This window comes from Gossypium hirsutum, chromosome A10 (genome assembly GCF_007990345.1).
Source record: "Gossypium hirsutum isolate 1008001.06 chromosome A10, Gossypium_hirsutum_v2.1, whole genome shotgun sequence".
In the NCBI taxonomy this organism is placed as follows: Eukaryota; Viridiplantae; Streptophyta; class Magnoliopsida; order Malvales; family Malvaceae; genus Gossypium; species Gossypium hirsutum.
This window is the reverse complement of record NC_053433.1, coordinates 66,219,746-66,236,538: the sequence shown is the minus strand read 5'-3', so window position 1 is coordinate 66,236,538 and position 16,793 is coordinate 66,219,746.

The window sequence follows — 16,793 nt, the reverse complement described above, 5'->3', positions numbered from 1 at the left end:
ACATTAAACTTTAAAGCGCACCTACTTACTTCCAGATTTATTGAAAAGAAAAACCAAAATATATTGTAAGAGCCAAGACTTGAACCTTGGACCCCTTGCTTCCTCTATGGCGTCACTTCCTTGTCCCCTAAGTGGCACCACCTTGCCAATACACCACACTCCTTTTTGTGTCATCTTTTACCCCTTTACTCTTAATAGCCCAAACGCCAATTGCATCACCTGTTCATAAAATTAAAATTCCGAAGACTACCACGGATTTAACTTAAGTTTAGGCCTTCCCAAGGCCCACTAACCTACTAAAATATATATTTTAACCAACCAGAACACACAAAAATTTTAAAAATCACAGAAACACAGAAAACCCGAAAATTGGGGCATTACAACTCTACCCTCCTTAAAGAAATTTCGTCCTCGAAATTTTACCTGAATCAAACAGATGAGGATATTGTTGACGCATCACAACTTTTGGCTCCCAAGTAGCTTCCTCTCTGCCATGATTACGCCACAGCACCTTTACTAGCGGAATTGATTTCCTCCTTAAAATCTTAACATCTCGATCCAAAATCTGCACAGGCTCTTCCTCAAAAGTCAAGTCTGTTTGGACCTCGATCTCTGCAACCGGCACAACATGAGTAGGGTCAGAATGATACCACCTTAACATAGAGATGTGAAAGACATCACGAATCCTATCCAACTCTGGAGGTAGCTCCAACTGATAAGCCACTGGACCCACTCGCTTAAGAATCCGATAAGGCCTAATGAACCGCGGACTTAACTTGCCTTTCCTCCCAAACCTTAATATTTTCTTCCAAGGCGAAACCTTCAAGAAGACCATATCACCCAAGAGTACTCAATTTCCTTGCACTTCAAATCTGCATATGACTTCTGTCTATCAGATGCTTCCTTCAACCGGTCTCTAATCAACTTGACCTTATCCTTAGTATCTGCCACAAACTCAGGTCCAAGAACCTGTCGTTCACCCAACTCGGTCCAACAACTAGGTATACGACATCTTCGCCCATACAGTGCCTCATAAGGAGCCATTCGAGTACTTGCCTGATAACCGTTGTTGTATGCAAACTCTGCCAACGGTAAGTACTCCTCCCACAAACCTTCTATAGTACCCAGCTAAACCCAGAAAACTTCAAATTTCCAACACTGACCTCGGTGTCTTCCATTCTAGAATCGCTTCAATCTTTCGAGGGTCTACCTTGATCCCTTCAGCAGAGACAACATGCCCCAAGAAAGTTACCTCTCTCAACCAGAACTCACACTTACTGAATTTCGCATAAAGCTCTTTCTCCCTCAACACTTGCAGCACAATACGAAGATGCTCATCATGCTTCTCCTGAGTTTCAGAATAAACCAGAATATCATCGATAAAGACGACCACGAATCGATCCAAGTATGGCTGGAACACTCGATTCATCAGATCTATAAATGCCATAGGTGCGTTCGTCAACCCAAATGGCATAACCAAGAACTCATAGTTACCATACCGAGTTTTGAATGCCGTCTTGGGAATATCCACCTCCTTAACCCTCAACTGATGATACCTAGATCGAAGGTCAATCTTGGAAAATACTGAAGCTCCTCTAAGTTGGTCGAATAAATCATCGATTCTCGGCAGTGAGTACTTGTTCTTAATCTTCAGTTTGTTCAACTGCTGATAATCGATGCACATCCGCATTGACCCATCTTTCTTCTTTACGAACAACACTGGTGCTCCCCATGGAGACACACTTGGTCTAATGAAGACTCTATCCAATAACTCTTGAATTTGGGCTTTCAGCTCCACCAACTCCTTCGGTGCCATCCTATAAGGTGCAATGGACACCGGTTCCGTTCCAGGCAACAAGTCGATTCCAAACTCAACCTCTCGATTTGGGGGCAAACCCAAAAGCTCCTCTGGAAAAACATCTTGAAAATTCTTAACCCTATGCTCCAAAGATCCGCATCGGAAACAAGCACCAGAATGTTTTCGACACTCGCCTTTATGCATCTTCCTACAATTCCTACAACCCTGCAGTCTAACAGCATTCATCAGTACTGCTCGAACTGGCTCCATTACCCTTGTTCTCTTAACATTCCTATTCATACCATCTGAAAGTCCTGAATCTCTCCTAAAACGGTTCCGATCTTTCTCACGATTCTGTCTTTCTGTATGCTTCACTTCCTTAGCTATCTTAGCTTTCTCCACTAAAGCAGTGAAGTTACGCTCCCTCTGCGGAGCAATCAGCACCCTAAATTCATCTCTGAGACCATCCTCGAAGCATACGCTACGCTCATACTCTGTAGCAACAATCCCAGAAGCATACTAGCTCAGTCTCAGAAACTCAGACTCATACTCAGCCACTAACTTACTCCCTTGGACCAGGTTCAGAAATTCTTTCCGGCGAGCGTCCACGTAACTAGCCCCAACATACTTTCCTTTGAAGGCTGTCTTAAACAGCTCCCAAGTCACACTGTCAGCAGGAGTTCCATCTCTCACCGTGAGCCATCACTGATAAGCCTCATCCCTGAGTAACGTTATGGCTCCCTTCAGCTTCTGCTCCACAGAGTAGTCCAGATTATCCATAATCCGCTCTGTGGCTTCTAACCAATACTCAGCCACATTCGGAGCTATATTAGATACGCCCCTGAATATCTCTGCTCCATTGGCCCGGAGCCTCTCAGAAATAGACCCCCGACTTTGGTTTCCCGTACTTGCCCCAGCAACCCCTTCCAAAACTCAGAGCATTGCCTGGGACAGAGCATCGTCCTCGGTACCTCGATCATGAGACTCTACCTCCGTTGCCGGTGGTACCGGTGCATCTGCTGCCGGCACATGTCCTGAAAACGAAGATTCAGCTTGAGCATTACCTTGGCCACGTCCACGGCCTCTCCCATGAGCTGCTCGTGTACTCATTTCGTATTACCTGATTAAGAATTTTATGAATCAGTTTAATATTTCAGTGTTTATTACAAATGTCTTATGAATAACAGTAATTTAGAGTTTGATTTTGTTTCCTTTTGCGATAGCCTAGCTACAATATTAGTCTGCTTATCAGAGTTTCTATAGTTCCAGTGTTTCCCTAACTAAAGTGCCATGATAAGGTTTTGTACAAGCATATAACAGATATTTCAGAAACAATCAGAAAAGCTCAGAAAACTTACAGACTTGGGCCGGAGATTCGGTGTGCCACCTTCTAAAAACAACCTAATTTCAGAAAACCGATTTTAATCTTTAAAATCATCTATTTGTAAAGAGAAAATATTGGAAACATTTTCGAAAACAATTTATAATCAAGTTCCAAAAAAATGATTTTTGAAAACCTTTATTTAGTGTTTCTTTACAAACTCCCGTTTTTAAACCCGTTCCACAGCCAAGTTGTTGCAACTTGGCTCTGATACCACTAAATATAACACCCCAAATCTAGCCCAGACGTTATGGCCAGATCTGACGTGTCACATGGACTTACGACTTAGTATGCATTCACTGGTTTAAGTGATTGGGGTGGTCATTGTAAAAATAGTGGTTTAATGAAAAGTCAGTTTATCAATCTTTAGGCTATCCATTTGTTGTGCTTGTTGAGTCTTGAAAATGTTCATTAATTTTGAAAACCCGCGCAGCCTAATACTAACTGTTTCGTCATAGTATAAATATAATCAGAAAATAAAACCATAGTGGAAAAAAGAAATTTAAATAGCGGCCTTATTACAAGTTAAAACCAAAAATTAAATCAGAATATAAAAATAATAAAAATAAACTAACTTAGAAAAACCAACTTTGCAGATGATATGACCACTCCGAATCCCTTACAGCTCCAAGCCCACTATGGTTGGGGATTTCCTACAGAGATGAAAATAAAGGGTGAGTTCGGTAAACTCAGTGTGTAACATAACCCAACCATAGCCCAAAACAGATCAAACCTCAGAGTCAGACTTATCTGGGCCTTGGTCCAGTACAGAAATCAAAATGAAACCCATAGGCCCATAGCAGGTACAGAACAAATATATCATAAATGCAGAAATCCCAACCCAGAGCTATCCATAACACCCCCGTACCAGCCTTACACCATGTGGGGAGACTACTCGACCCACCCAACCGCTACACACCACAGAAATTGTAGCGAGGCTGCCAGATATTGTGACAAGTCACCAGATACAGATATTGTGGCTAGGCCACCAGAACAGATATATATATATATGTGTGGCGAAGCCACCAGATTGCAGCGAGGCTACCAAATATTTTGACGAAGTCACCAGAACAGATATATGTGGCGAGGCCACCAGATTGCAGCGAGGCTGCCAGAACGCTTCCTCCATCAATATAAACCCATGTCCCATGCAATAGAAATAATATGTCATGGCATACGTATACAGAAACAGAACATCATGCTTTTCAAAAAAAATAACCCTAGGGGTAAAATCGTAATTTTGCATGCATAAGGGTATTTCAGTAATTATTACCTATTGCTAAGGTTTCATGCTCATTCTAACATTTACCAAGTAATCAGAAGTACTTACCTCGTCTTTTTACCAAAGTGGGCCCGTTGGCCCATTGGCCCGTTTTCGTCCCATTAAGCCCAAAAATACCGTTGTGCACGAAAATACACACTCCGCACTCTAATCATCCAAATGCACCATATTCATTAACAATTGTCTCATGAGCGCTCGCACGCTCGCGAGTTCACAAAATACCAACGTTTTGGTATTTTGGCTTTTACCGATTCAGTCTAAGGGAGGGTGTTGTTTACACACCTGGTTGATGACGATTGATGACGATATCTCCCACGCGATAATCCCACAATTGATCACTAGCACATTAGACTTACGAATTAACGATAACTAACATAAATCCATGTCAACTAACCCAATCATCACACAAGTTAGTCATTTACGCACAAGGGGCAAAATAGTCATTTTACCCTCTAGGGGTAAATCGGGAGTCCTACCCTACAGGGGTATTTCGGTAATTCTACCCTATAAGGGTATTTCAATAATTTTGTAAATCGAGGGTAAAACAGTAATTCTATAAATCAGGGGTATTTTGGTAATTTTTACAAGTCGAGGGTATTTTGGTAATTTCATAAATCAGGGGTATTTTGGTAATTTTACAAACCAAGAGTATTTTGGTAATTTTATAAACCAGGGATATTTTGGTAAATTTGTAAACCAATGGTATTTTTGTAGTTCTACCCTATAGGGGCATTTCAGTAATTCTACACTACAAGGGTATTTCAGTAATTCTGCCCTACAGGGGTATTTCAGTAATGCTAGCCTACAGATATGAGATTCACATAGTCCAACCCAATATTTACTACACAATCAAACAACTTATCCAATTGGGCCCGTAGGCCCATTAGGCCCCTTTCGGCCCATCACGGCCCGAAGTAGCCATCCTACAGCTAGAGTAGTGAGAAATACACACGTGTTAGGAGACTGCAGTTAATCCGCACTCCAAACACTTTTAGCTGACGCCCAACCCAAACGAGCACGTCACAAAGCGAAAGGGATCAGCCAAAAAGGGTATGCCTACACTCCTCATGGTTTGCTCTATTTAAAGCCAGCTCCCTATCTACTCTTATGTTAGCTTCCCGATGTGGGATCCCTCCATCACCAGAGTTTAAAACCAACACCAACTCTTGCTGTCCCAACATAGCAAAATAATCAACCTTTGCGTGCCAAGGGATTTGAACCAAAGTCCTCTCACATGCCAACTCACGCCACCACCACTAGGCCATCAACTCATTTGTGTCATAAATCCAACACATTAAACTTTAAAGCGCACCTACTTATTTCCAGATTTATTGAAAAGAAAAACCAAAATATATTGCAAGAGCCAAGACTTGAACCTTGGACCCCTTGCTTCCTCTATGGTGTCACTTCCTTGTCCCCTTAGTGGCGCCACCTTGCCACTACACCACACTCCTTTTTATGCCATCTTTTACCTCTTTACTCTTAAAAGCCCAAACGATAATTGCATCACCTGTTCATAAAATTAAAATTCCGAAGACTACCACGGATTTAACTTAAGTTTGGGCCTTCCAAAGGCCCACTAACCTACTAAAATATATATTTTAACCAACCAGAACACACAAAAATTTTAAAAATCATAGAAACATAGAAAACCCGAAAATTGGGGTGTTACAGGCATAATGAAGATTCGGCCAAATCTTGATATGTGTAAATTTTGTATCTTTTGTGTTTTATGCAAATTGGACTAAATTGTAAAAAGTATGAAATGTCAAGGGTAAAATAGTAATTTGCCTATGTATGTGTTTTTGGACTAAATTGAATGAAATTATATTGAATTAGTTTATTTATATACATTTAGATCAAGAACCAAAGAAATCGGATTTGGATCGGAGGAAAACTAAAATCGTCGATTAATCGTCCCATCCCATTACCGTTGTCTGAGGTAAGTTTATAAGCACATAAACCTAGTTATTTTTTTAAAATAAAAATAACTTACATGTTCTAAATTGATATATTGAAGAATGTATAAATGATAGCCAAATATGTGTACACTTGGGAACTATGTTTACGATTCAATTCGACCAAGATTCGACATCCGAAAAGCCCCGTACAGACCTTAGGAATAGCTAGGATACATATGTCATGACATAGGATTTCTGATATGTGTTCTCGTGTAAGACCACGTCTGGGACGTTGGCATTGATATGTGTTTTCGAGTAAGACCACGTCTTGGACATCGGCATCGTAATTGTGATTCATGTAAGACCCTGTCTGGGACAATGGCATCGACATGTGATTACATGTAAGACCACGTATGGGACGTTGGCATTGTATGATATGCGTTATAATCTGAGTATCCTTTTTAATTTCGAATGGTTCAACGAGCAAGGATAAGTTACAGATGAATATAGAAACAAGTTAAAGTGAAAAGGTATGTGACAATTTATTACATTTTCAGAAATAAGGTAAGTTGATTATTTGATATGTGATACAAGTTATAAATGACGTTAATGGTAGTGATTATGTATATGAAAAATCTGTATGTGGATTAATGTATAAGTATGTGATGTTAATGTTTGATTTTTGAGCTTATATTCGCCCTAATGTTACATGAGAAATAAATTGAAATGTGAAATTCATATTGATATTAAAGGATTTATGTGCATTCGATTAGTAGGTATTTGAAATGTGAACCTTGAACGTATTTATAGGGAAGTATATTTATTCAGCAAAATAAGGTTTATGTGATATTAAATATGTTAATGAATCAATATGTATCTGGAAATGTTATAATTTATGTATAGATAAATGTTTGGTAGTAAATTTCATAAGTATGGCTTGGTTATGCCTTAATAAATTATCAATGCCATAAAGATAATATTTGAATTAAGAATTGAGCTATGACTGAAGTGAATGAAACCATATGTTTAAGTATATGATAAGTCATATTCGATTTAATGATATATATATGTATGATATGGAAATGTGAATTTCATACTTATGCCAAATTTTATATGTGCATTTGTCTATATGGTAATAGAATGTGAAACTATGACTAAGGAAATGTGAATTGTATAAAGGTATTGTGATAGTATGTATTCGGTCAAGTGAAATTTTTATTGATATTGAGTATGAAAGATGAATTTGGATAAAGAACGAATGCATATTTGGACAAAACTTAATTCATGTTTAGTTATATGTGGATATTTGAATTTTACAAGTATGGTTTGGTTATGTCTTATTAAATTATTATTGTTATTGAGTTAATATTTTCTTATGACTTACTAAGCTAAGATAGCTTACTGTGTGTGTGTATTTATACTTCTATTTATAGATTTTGGAGACTAGTTGCAGGCTCAGGAATCGTCAGCGAAGTCTATCACACTATCGACTGCTTTCGGTACTTTTAAAAGTTGAATTAGAAACCTATAGCATGTATAGGCTATACTATTTTTCGAATATGGTTGAAGTTGTATATATATGTATAAGCCATGAGAAAATGGCTTGTCCATTTTGTTAATCTTGGAATTTATGCTTTGGCTTGATGATTATATTTGATTATGGTTTTGGTTGATTTGGTTTTGATATATATAAGTATGGTTATGTTTGATATTTTACTCATGAGTTATGTTTGATATTTTACTCATGAGTTTATTGATTCAAATATGTCTTGTATTTGGTTTTATTAAGAAATTGGGATTTTGTGCATATATGGCTAAAACTCTGGTTTTATAATGATAGGTATAAAATTTGATTCATAGTGTATTTTCATTGAATAGCCAAATATAAAATGACTTAATATGGTCTTGTGATTTGGAAAAAAGTATAATTCCTATATGTATTTTAAAGCATATGAATTTAACTTGTTTATATTCGGCAATTGTATTTGGGTTTTGACCATTTGAATAGTAAATTTGGATGCTTTGTTGTGTGTTTTCAAATTATGTTAGTTTATTAATAATTATTGCCGCATAAGAGATATATGTTTAATACATGATATTTATATATAATGGATGCATTAGCTTATTAAAATTCTTTCATTAAGTAAAGAAATGGATAAGAATTATGTTGGTAAATTAATCACGATTTGGTATTTATATATATTTACATATAAGTATATGAAGTGATGGGTTGATTTATATATATGTAACATCCCGAATTAGGGCCTAGTCAGAATAGTGGTTTCGGGACCACAAATTCGACGCAATAAAATTTCTTTTTATTATATTTTTATGGTCTACAATTTCACGGGATGATTTCGTGAAAATTTCGTTCAAAAATTTTGACGTTTGGGCACTCAATTTGGTCAAAATGACTAAAGTGCAAAAGTTGAGTTCTACATGTTAGTGGTGTCTAATTTTTATGAAATTTTAAATTGGAGGCCCTTAAATGGTAATTATACCATTGGATAATTTGTTGGAAAAAAATGGACATGAAATGGGTGAAATAGAATATTTTTAAGTTAGGGGCATTTTGGTAATCTAATAATTAAAATGAATTAAAAACAAAATTTTGTCCATCTTCTACCCAATGGCCAAAGCTTGTATAGAGAAGACATAGCTAGGGTTTTTCAAGCTTCCAAGATCTATTGTAAGTCTGTTCTAGTCTCGTTTTTAATGATTTTTTATGTTTTTGAAATCCTTGTAACAAGATCTACTCATTTCTACCCATATTTTGAGCTTCGGCTTATGTTTAAAAATTTACCCATGGATGACATGCATGTGTTTTGATGTCTAATGGTAGAATATGAATGCTCGGTGTGTAATAAACGACTTTTACTAAGTGATTTTTAGTGAAATTGTCAAAAAGGACCGTTTTGTAAAAGTTATAAATTTGTCATAAAAGTGTGATCTAATGGAAATTAGGGGTTGCTACAGTTATGAACTGATTCGGCTAGGCTTAAAATGCAAGGAAATTGAATAAAACTCATTTTACGAGCTTAGGGGCCAAAGTGCAAATAGGTGAAAGTTTAGGGGTCAAAATGTAAATTTATAAAAGTATGATTTTTGGACCCATATGAATAATGTGACTAATTAGTAAGCTAAATGTGGTATTATAGATCAATGAAAATGAGATTCGGGCATAGATTGGAAAGGAATGAGATTATGGACTAAATCAGAATATATAGTCGTACTTGAACCCGAGGTAAGTTCATGTGATTTTAATAATGCAATATTGTATTTGAATGCTAATGCTTCGATATTACACTAGTTTTAAGTATATATATGTGAATAATTTGATATTATATGATTATTTTGATGATATAACATGTTCTTGATGTTTTGCTATTATGATGAAAATGTTGCAATGCCATGTGATTATGAGATATTGCTATGTGAATGAAGCCACAATTCGAGTACGTCCGGTAAAGGTTTGGAAGTTTGATGGAATATGATGTTTCTTTGAAATGAGTAAGTTTGTATGTAAATAATATTTTGATTCTTTTTATGTTATTATCTATTGTTACTATATGAGATGTGGCTGCCTATAGAATGATCAGTTGATATAAACTACAAATTGGGATTGACTAAAAACGAGTTAGTAAAATGTTGAAAAGTGAAGAATTTCCCGATTGAACCTTCGGAATAGAAGAGATACGAATGATCCATTGTGAGAACACATGTGTAGTACTATGTGCAGGCTACTATGTGTTTAAGACAGTTTTAGGTCATGTGTGTAGTACTAAGTGCAGGATACTACGTGTACCAGATTGTTAGGTCGCATGTGTAGTACTAAGTGCAGGCTACTATACGTACCCGTTAACTTCGATCATGTGGGTAGTACTAAGTGCAGGCTACTACGTGTATCAAATGGATAAGTCACATGTGTAGTACTGAATGCAGGCTACTACGTGTACCAGATTGATAGGTCGCATGTGTAGTACTAAGTGCAAGCTACTATGCGTACCAGAGAGCTTCAGTTACAAGGGTGGTATATGCACAGGCCACTGGGTATCTGTTTTCAGTGATGTTTTTAAGACAAGAAGGGTAGTGTGATAGCTTAAAGTATCTGCTGTCATAGAAAGACTTAAGTTGAGATTGTGTAGCTGACTTGAATTGTTAAAGGATGATAAGATAGATATGGTATGATCTCTGAGAATGAGATTACTATAGATTTCATATTATAATTATTCCTATCTTTGAAAGAAAGATGTCATATGACTTATTGTTAAGTAATTGATGAACATACAAATCATGTTGGTAAGTACTGAATTTCTACTCATCAGACTTATGGGATTAAGTATCTTTGTGATTGTTGAATTTTGTAACGCCCCGAATTTTGGGCCTAGATGAATTGGACTTTGGGCTTTGGGTTTCATAAAATTTTTAAGTGAGCAAGAAAATGACAAAAGACATGTTGGCTTTAAGGGTTTAAGGAATTTGAAGTTTCTAGGTTTGTTGAAGAAGTTCTAGGTTTAGAGTTTTGTGGCGGAGGAATTTTAATTTAATTATTAAAAGAATCAGGGTTGGCAAGTAGTTGGGCTTTTAAATAAAGATAGGGGAAAATAGCATCAAAAAGCCTTGTAGAAGAGTGGCTTAGTGACGCCACTTAGAGTGTAGGGAGGTGGCGTTAATAGCTAACAAGGAGGTCCAAGGTTTGAATCCTAGTATAGTGTTTTTAGAAGTTTAATTTTGGCCTTCTAGAAGGATGGAAGTGGCATGAAGATGAACTCCAAGGGGAGTGTTCAGAAGAGAAAATTAAGGAAATGATCAATGGGTTATCAGGGAGAAAAACGAGGAGATGAGAAGGGAGAAGTGGTGGAGCCGAATGGGGAATTGGGCATGGGAGAATTCGACTATAAGGCTTATAAATAGGGGCCGAATGCTAGGGTATGAAGCTAATGCCGAATTTCCTTCACCCTGTTACCAGAAACTCTTTTCTCTAAAAGCCAAAAACCCCCTACCTTTCTTTTCTTTTTCTTCCTCCTTGTGCCGAATTCTATTCTTCCTCTACCTCATTGCTGACTTTTCTTTCTTTTTCTTTGGAGCCAAATAACCCTCTTTTGCCTTACAAAATCGTAAAGGGCCAAACCTCTTTGGTCGAATACCCTCGGTGCAATCACTACTCCTTCTACTTCGGTCAAATCTTGTGTAAGTATTGTTCTTCCAATTGGTTTCTTTGCTAACTATCGAATATTGTCCCTCACTCTTTCTAATCAACTATGGTAGGGAATTAGTATCGGATCTCGGATCTTAGCTCATTCCCGAATTGCTCCTTAGGTGTTGCGATTTTGGTAAGTATTCCTCATCCATTGGCTAAGGTTGGCCAAATAGCCATAGTAAGGTAAGGGGGCTTGTGTTCGATACGAGTCACCTATTATTCTGGTTTTAATAGTTACAATTGGTGCAGATCTAAGAGTTGGTCGTGGTTAGTGAAGGGGCTGTTATACTTATCGCGCAAGGTATGGTTAAGGTGAGATTCCGGGTTTTGGTAAAGTATTCGATAAGTATGTGAGATTAATCTTTAAGTGATATTGATTGTAGGTTTGGGCTAAGGAAATTGCAACACGTTTGTCTACTAGGTGTGTACATACACTGCACACACACAATGAATCGACAAAAGCTGAAATGCCAAAAAGCCGAAAAGTTGGGCTATGGTAATCACACGAATGCGCAAACACTCGTGGAGAGGAAACCGATAGGTTGCCTAAGGCCCACAGGCGATTCCGTAGACTTGGGTTGAGAATTGGCCAAATGGGCCGAAATGGGCTAAATGGGCCTGATGGGCTGTTGGGCCCATAATAGGTAAAGATTGATAAATGATGCTATATGTTAGAGAATTTGTATGTGAGTATGAATATAATATGATTTGAGGCTATTGGGCCATATGAATGAGAATTGGGCCTGGTGGGGCCATAAGAATATGAACTGGGCTAGATGGGCCATTTGAATAAGATTGGACCTAGTGGGCCATATGCATGTATGTAGGGGTATTGGGCCTATTATATGATGACTACATAAAACTTAATTAATTAATTGGGACCATGGACAAGTCATAGGCTTAAGGTGTGGCAACATGTATATCCATGTCTAGGATTGGATCTAGGGAGAGCTTGGTACTTAAGCGGTCTTAATGACCCACCTCCTCTTCTCTAGAATCCTTCCTGGTGCATAGTATTAGTTCATCTTAGCTCGCAAGACTTGTTCATGGGCCGAGGCAAGTGAAAACCGTAATAAGAGAAAAATTACCGAAATGCCCCTAAGGGAAAAAATGACCAAAATACCCCTAGGTGTTGAATGAAAGTTTTGTGGATGTGACATGCATACATATGATGTTCTGCTTAGGTTGCATATGAGGTGGGAACTATGGAATGGAGGAAGTATATAAGGATCGCATGGTTGCCTGACAATCGTGGATCCACCAACAGCTTTTAAAGCCCAATATGTAAATGAAGGTAGTTCTGCAACCGGGCTACCATTGGTGTGTGGGCTGGGTGGGTCGATATTTATATCCTCACATGGTGTGACGGGGGACAGAGCTGGTGTGTAGCGGATGGGGATGGGATTGCATTGCATGTTTGATGATTTCTCTATAGAGGGTTGTACACACTAAGTTTGCAAAAACTCACCCCCTCTTTTATTTTATTTTCGGGTGATGCTCAGTAGAAGGTTCGATGTTTGGAGGGACTCTGGGTGGCCAGCTAGCAAGATAATTCAGACTTAGTTTGTTTTTTTAGCATTTAAGTTTTTATTTCTTTTTAAGTGTGCTTAGATCATATTGTAATAAGGTTTTCATTATGTTATTATTACTTGAATTATTATTATTTTTACGAGAAGTTGAACATGGATTTCTTAAGTCATAGTATGTTTTCTACATTTCCGCAACTACGTTTTTTTTTTTAAATCAAATGTTTTAAACAAGGCTTTCGTATCTGAAAGGTTTTTTTTTAGTTAATTAAGGTTCTTCATTTTAAGAAGGGTTTTCAATGAAAATAAGGTTTTCGCTAAAATACTTCAATGTGACACACCGGATTAGGCCATAACGTTCGGGCCGGGTTTAGGTGTTACAATAAAGGTTACTTGGGCGGCAACCAATGGAAGTGGCGGCAATAGGTGTGGATTTTTCCCTCCTATCAGCTGCTTTGGGCCTCAAATTCTGAATATATTTACAAACTTATTCAACAAAGAGAAATTGATTAGTACTTGGGCCAAATTTGACCCCCTTTATTAATATAAACATTTTAAATTAAACAAAATAAATTAAACTAGAAAAACATTTTAAATCTTAATTAGAAAATTTCTTCTTAACAAATTACATTAAATTAATTCCCAGGAAAGGTTGGAGGGGTCACAGCGGTCCCGCTTAAGTTCCAATCTCCTTAGACAGAATTAATTAAATGTACTAAACTAAGAAAATAAATTCTAATTATTTATTTATTTACAAAATGAGTTCATGAAAAATCGAGGGTTTGTTAATTTGAATGAGGATTCAACTCGCTCAACTTCACCATCCCAATAATGTTTGCAACATTGACCATTAACTTTAAACGTACCTCCGTAATTGTCGTATAATTCAATAGCTCCATAAGGATAAACTCGATGATGGTATAAGGTCCTTTCCATCGGGATTTCTGCTTCCCAGGAAATAACTTCAGCCTTGAATAAAACAACAACACCTTTTGACCTTTTTTAAACTCGCGAGGTTGTATATGACTATCATGCCATCTTTTTTATCTTTCGTTACACATTCTGGAATTCTCATAGGAAATCAACCTCAGCTCTTCTAACTCGTCCAATTGTAAAATCCTCCTCTCACCGGCTTGCTTAAGATCAAAATTCAACTTCAAGGCCTAGTGAGCTCTATTCGCCAACTCTGATGGCAAATGACATGCCTTCCTAAAAACCAACCTGTGACAGCCCTAAATTGACCCTAGTCGTAAAGTGGTTTCGGAACCACATTACTGAGTAAAAAAATTATTTTTGTGTTTTAATTACATAAATTTATGTGTGATAGTGAATATATGAAAAAAATTAAATGCTTAATATTAGCTTTAAGAATGTGAATTAATTCGAAAGGACCTAGTTGATGAAGTTAGAAAAGATGATAGATGAATTATAAGGAGTAAATAATAATAGAGAGAGGAAGCACGGGTTTGCATGTCAAAATGCCTATTTTTGACTTAATGGCCGGCCAAGTGGTGATGCATTCCACTAATTTAAATTATATTAGTATATTTAATTGGGAAGAAAATAAAATATTCATAACATGAAGATTAATAAAAATCATAAAATGAACGAGTAAGTCTTCATCTTTGCTATCCTTTAGCCGAAAAACCAAGTAAAGAAGGAAAGAAAAGTTTGAAGAAGTTCGGCCATGCTTGTAACTAGGTTGAGGTATGTTTGATGTTATTCCATGAAATTCATGCATATTTTTAGTTGTTAGTTTGAATTCTACCTAGCCCATGGTTTAAATTTTTGCTATTTGATGGAGATGATACTCGGCCATGGATGTTGTCCTTCTTGGTTGGTGTTTTGATGTTGTTGTGATGAGGCATGAAGATGATTGAGTTTGAGTGTTTAATAAAAAGGATTGGATGTGAGTGCGTGTGAGAATTAGAAAATGATGGGTTTTAGCAACTTCACGAAGTGTTCGGCCATGGTGCTAAAATGTTGTATTTGTGTTTAAACTTAGAATTATTTAGTTATATGGTTAGTATAGGCATGGATGACCGAATATGAGAGCATGAATAGATGAAGAGTTTTGTAATTATAAAAAAATATTGGTTAATTGATATGTGGTAAATGTTAAGTGTTAAATGAAATGGAAATGATATTATATTGGAATGTGTATATTCGACCACATGAATGAATACATAGATTGATGTTGCATATATTCGGCCTTTAATTAAGTATGTAGGTGATAGTGATAGATTGATGTTGCACATTCGGCTATAGGTAAGCATATTGATGATTTTATCTTGACTTAGATAATCGGCTAAAGGAGAATATTGGCTAATATGTTGAATTTGATTCATGATTTCATATATATGACTGGATGTAAATATATTGAGAAGATGATATGATGGGAGGTGATGTTGCATTCGGCATTGGAGAAATTGAAATATTAATTAGACTATTGATAGTAAGGTGATATTAATTGGCTATAAGCCGAATAGCTTAAGAGCATAAGGTAGAAAGATAAAAATTTTACCATGTTGTTCCGTATGTTATAAAATCATTAAAATGTGGATACAAATATATGTAGCAAAGCGGTTAAATGAGTTAATTTATTTGTTTAAGCTCAAGATCCTAAAGGAGAGGAGTCCAACAAGGGAAAATCGAAGGTCATCGAGTAGCCGACTTGGAACTATTTTACCCAACACAAGGTAAGTTCATAAGCAATCATAAGGTTAATTTAAATTATACATAAATGACTTTAATGTGTCATGAAAGAATCTCTTTATTAAGCATTTCCTTGGAGAAATTATATATGTGTATTGTTGTGGCCGTATATGCCAAATGAATTAATTAAATTGTTTTATCATAGAAAGTGTACATTGGCACTATGTGTGCTGTGTAGTATGGCACTATGTGTGCGGTGTAGTATGGCACTATGTGTGCGGAGTTGATTAGCACTATGTGTGCTGATTTGAATGTCAACATATGAGATAAACTTTCAAGGCACTATGTGTGCGGGATAGTACGGCACTAAGTGTGCAAATTTGTTTAGCACTAAGTGTGCAAAAGCGGTTGATGATACGAAGAGCATAAGTAAAGAATTAAGGTGCTAAAATGATTAACTGGAAAGTATGTGTGTGTATATACATCTAGTTCATAATTATTTCTTACCTTGAGAATAGTTTTAAAAACGGTTGGTTGTTTAATAGTTGATTCGATATCGAAAACTTGGGTTCGAGGTTGGATAAATAAACTAGGTAGTTGTAGCCTAGTTTGGTGTGATTGAATTAGCTGAACTTGCAAGGCTTTTATTTCAATTTCTTATAAATAACCAGTATTATTTTGCTTATGGAATACTGAGTTGAATACTCATTTGGTGTGTTTGTTTGTTTCTTATTTAGATATCTCTGACCATTTTGCGTACTGGGGACCATCGTCGAAGTCATCACACCGGCTTGCAACTTTTTGGTACCCTCTTCTTAGTTGGTCTAAGAGAACATTTCGGCATGTATAGGCTATTATGTTTTGTTTGAACCCCAATATGTAAACTTTTAGCCATCCGAATATGGCTTAAATGCTAAGTTTGAATTTAGCCTTATGGGTGCTTAGTTATAAGGTTCAGTAGATTTGGCCTTGATAATTCAGTTTTGATGGAGTAGTACTCTAAGTCTATTTGATTATTATGCCGTATGCCATGGCTGATCATATTTGGTG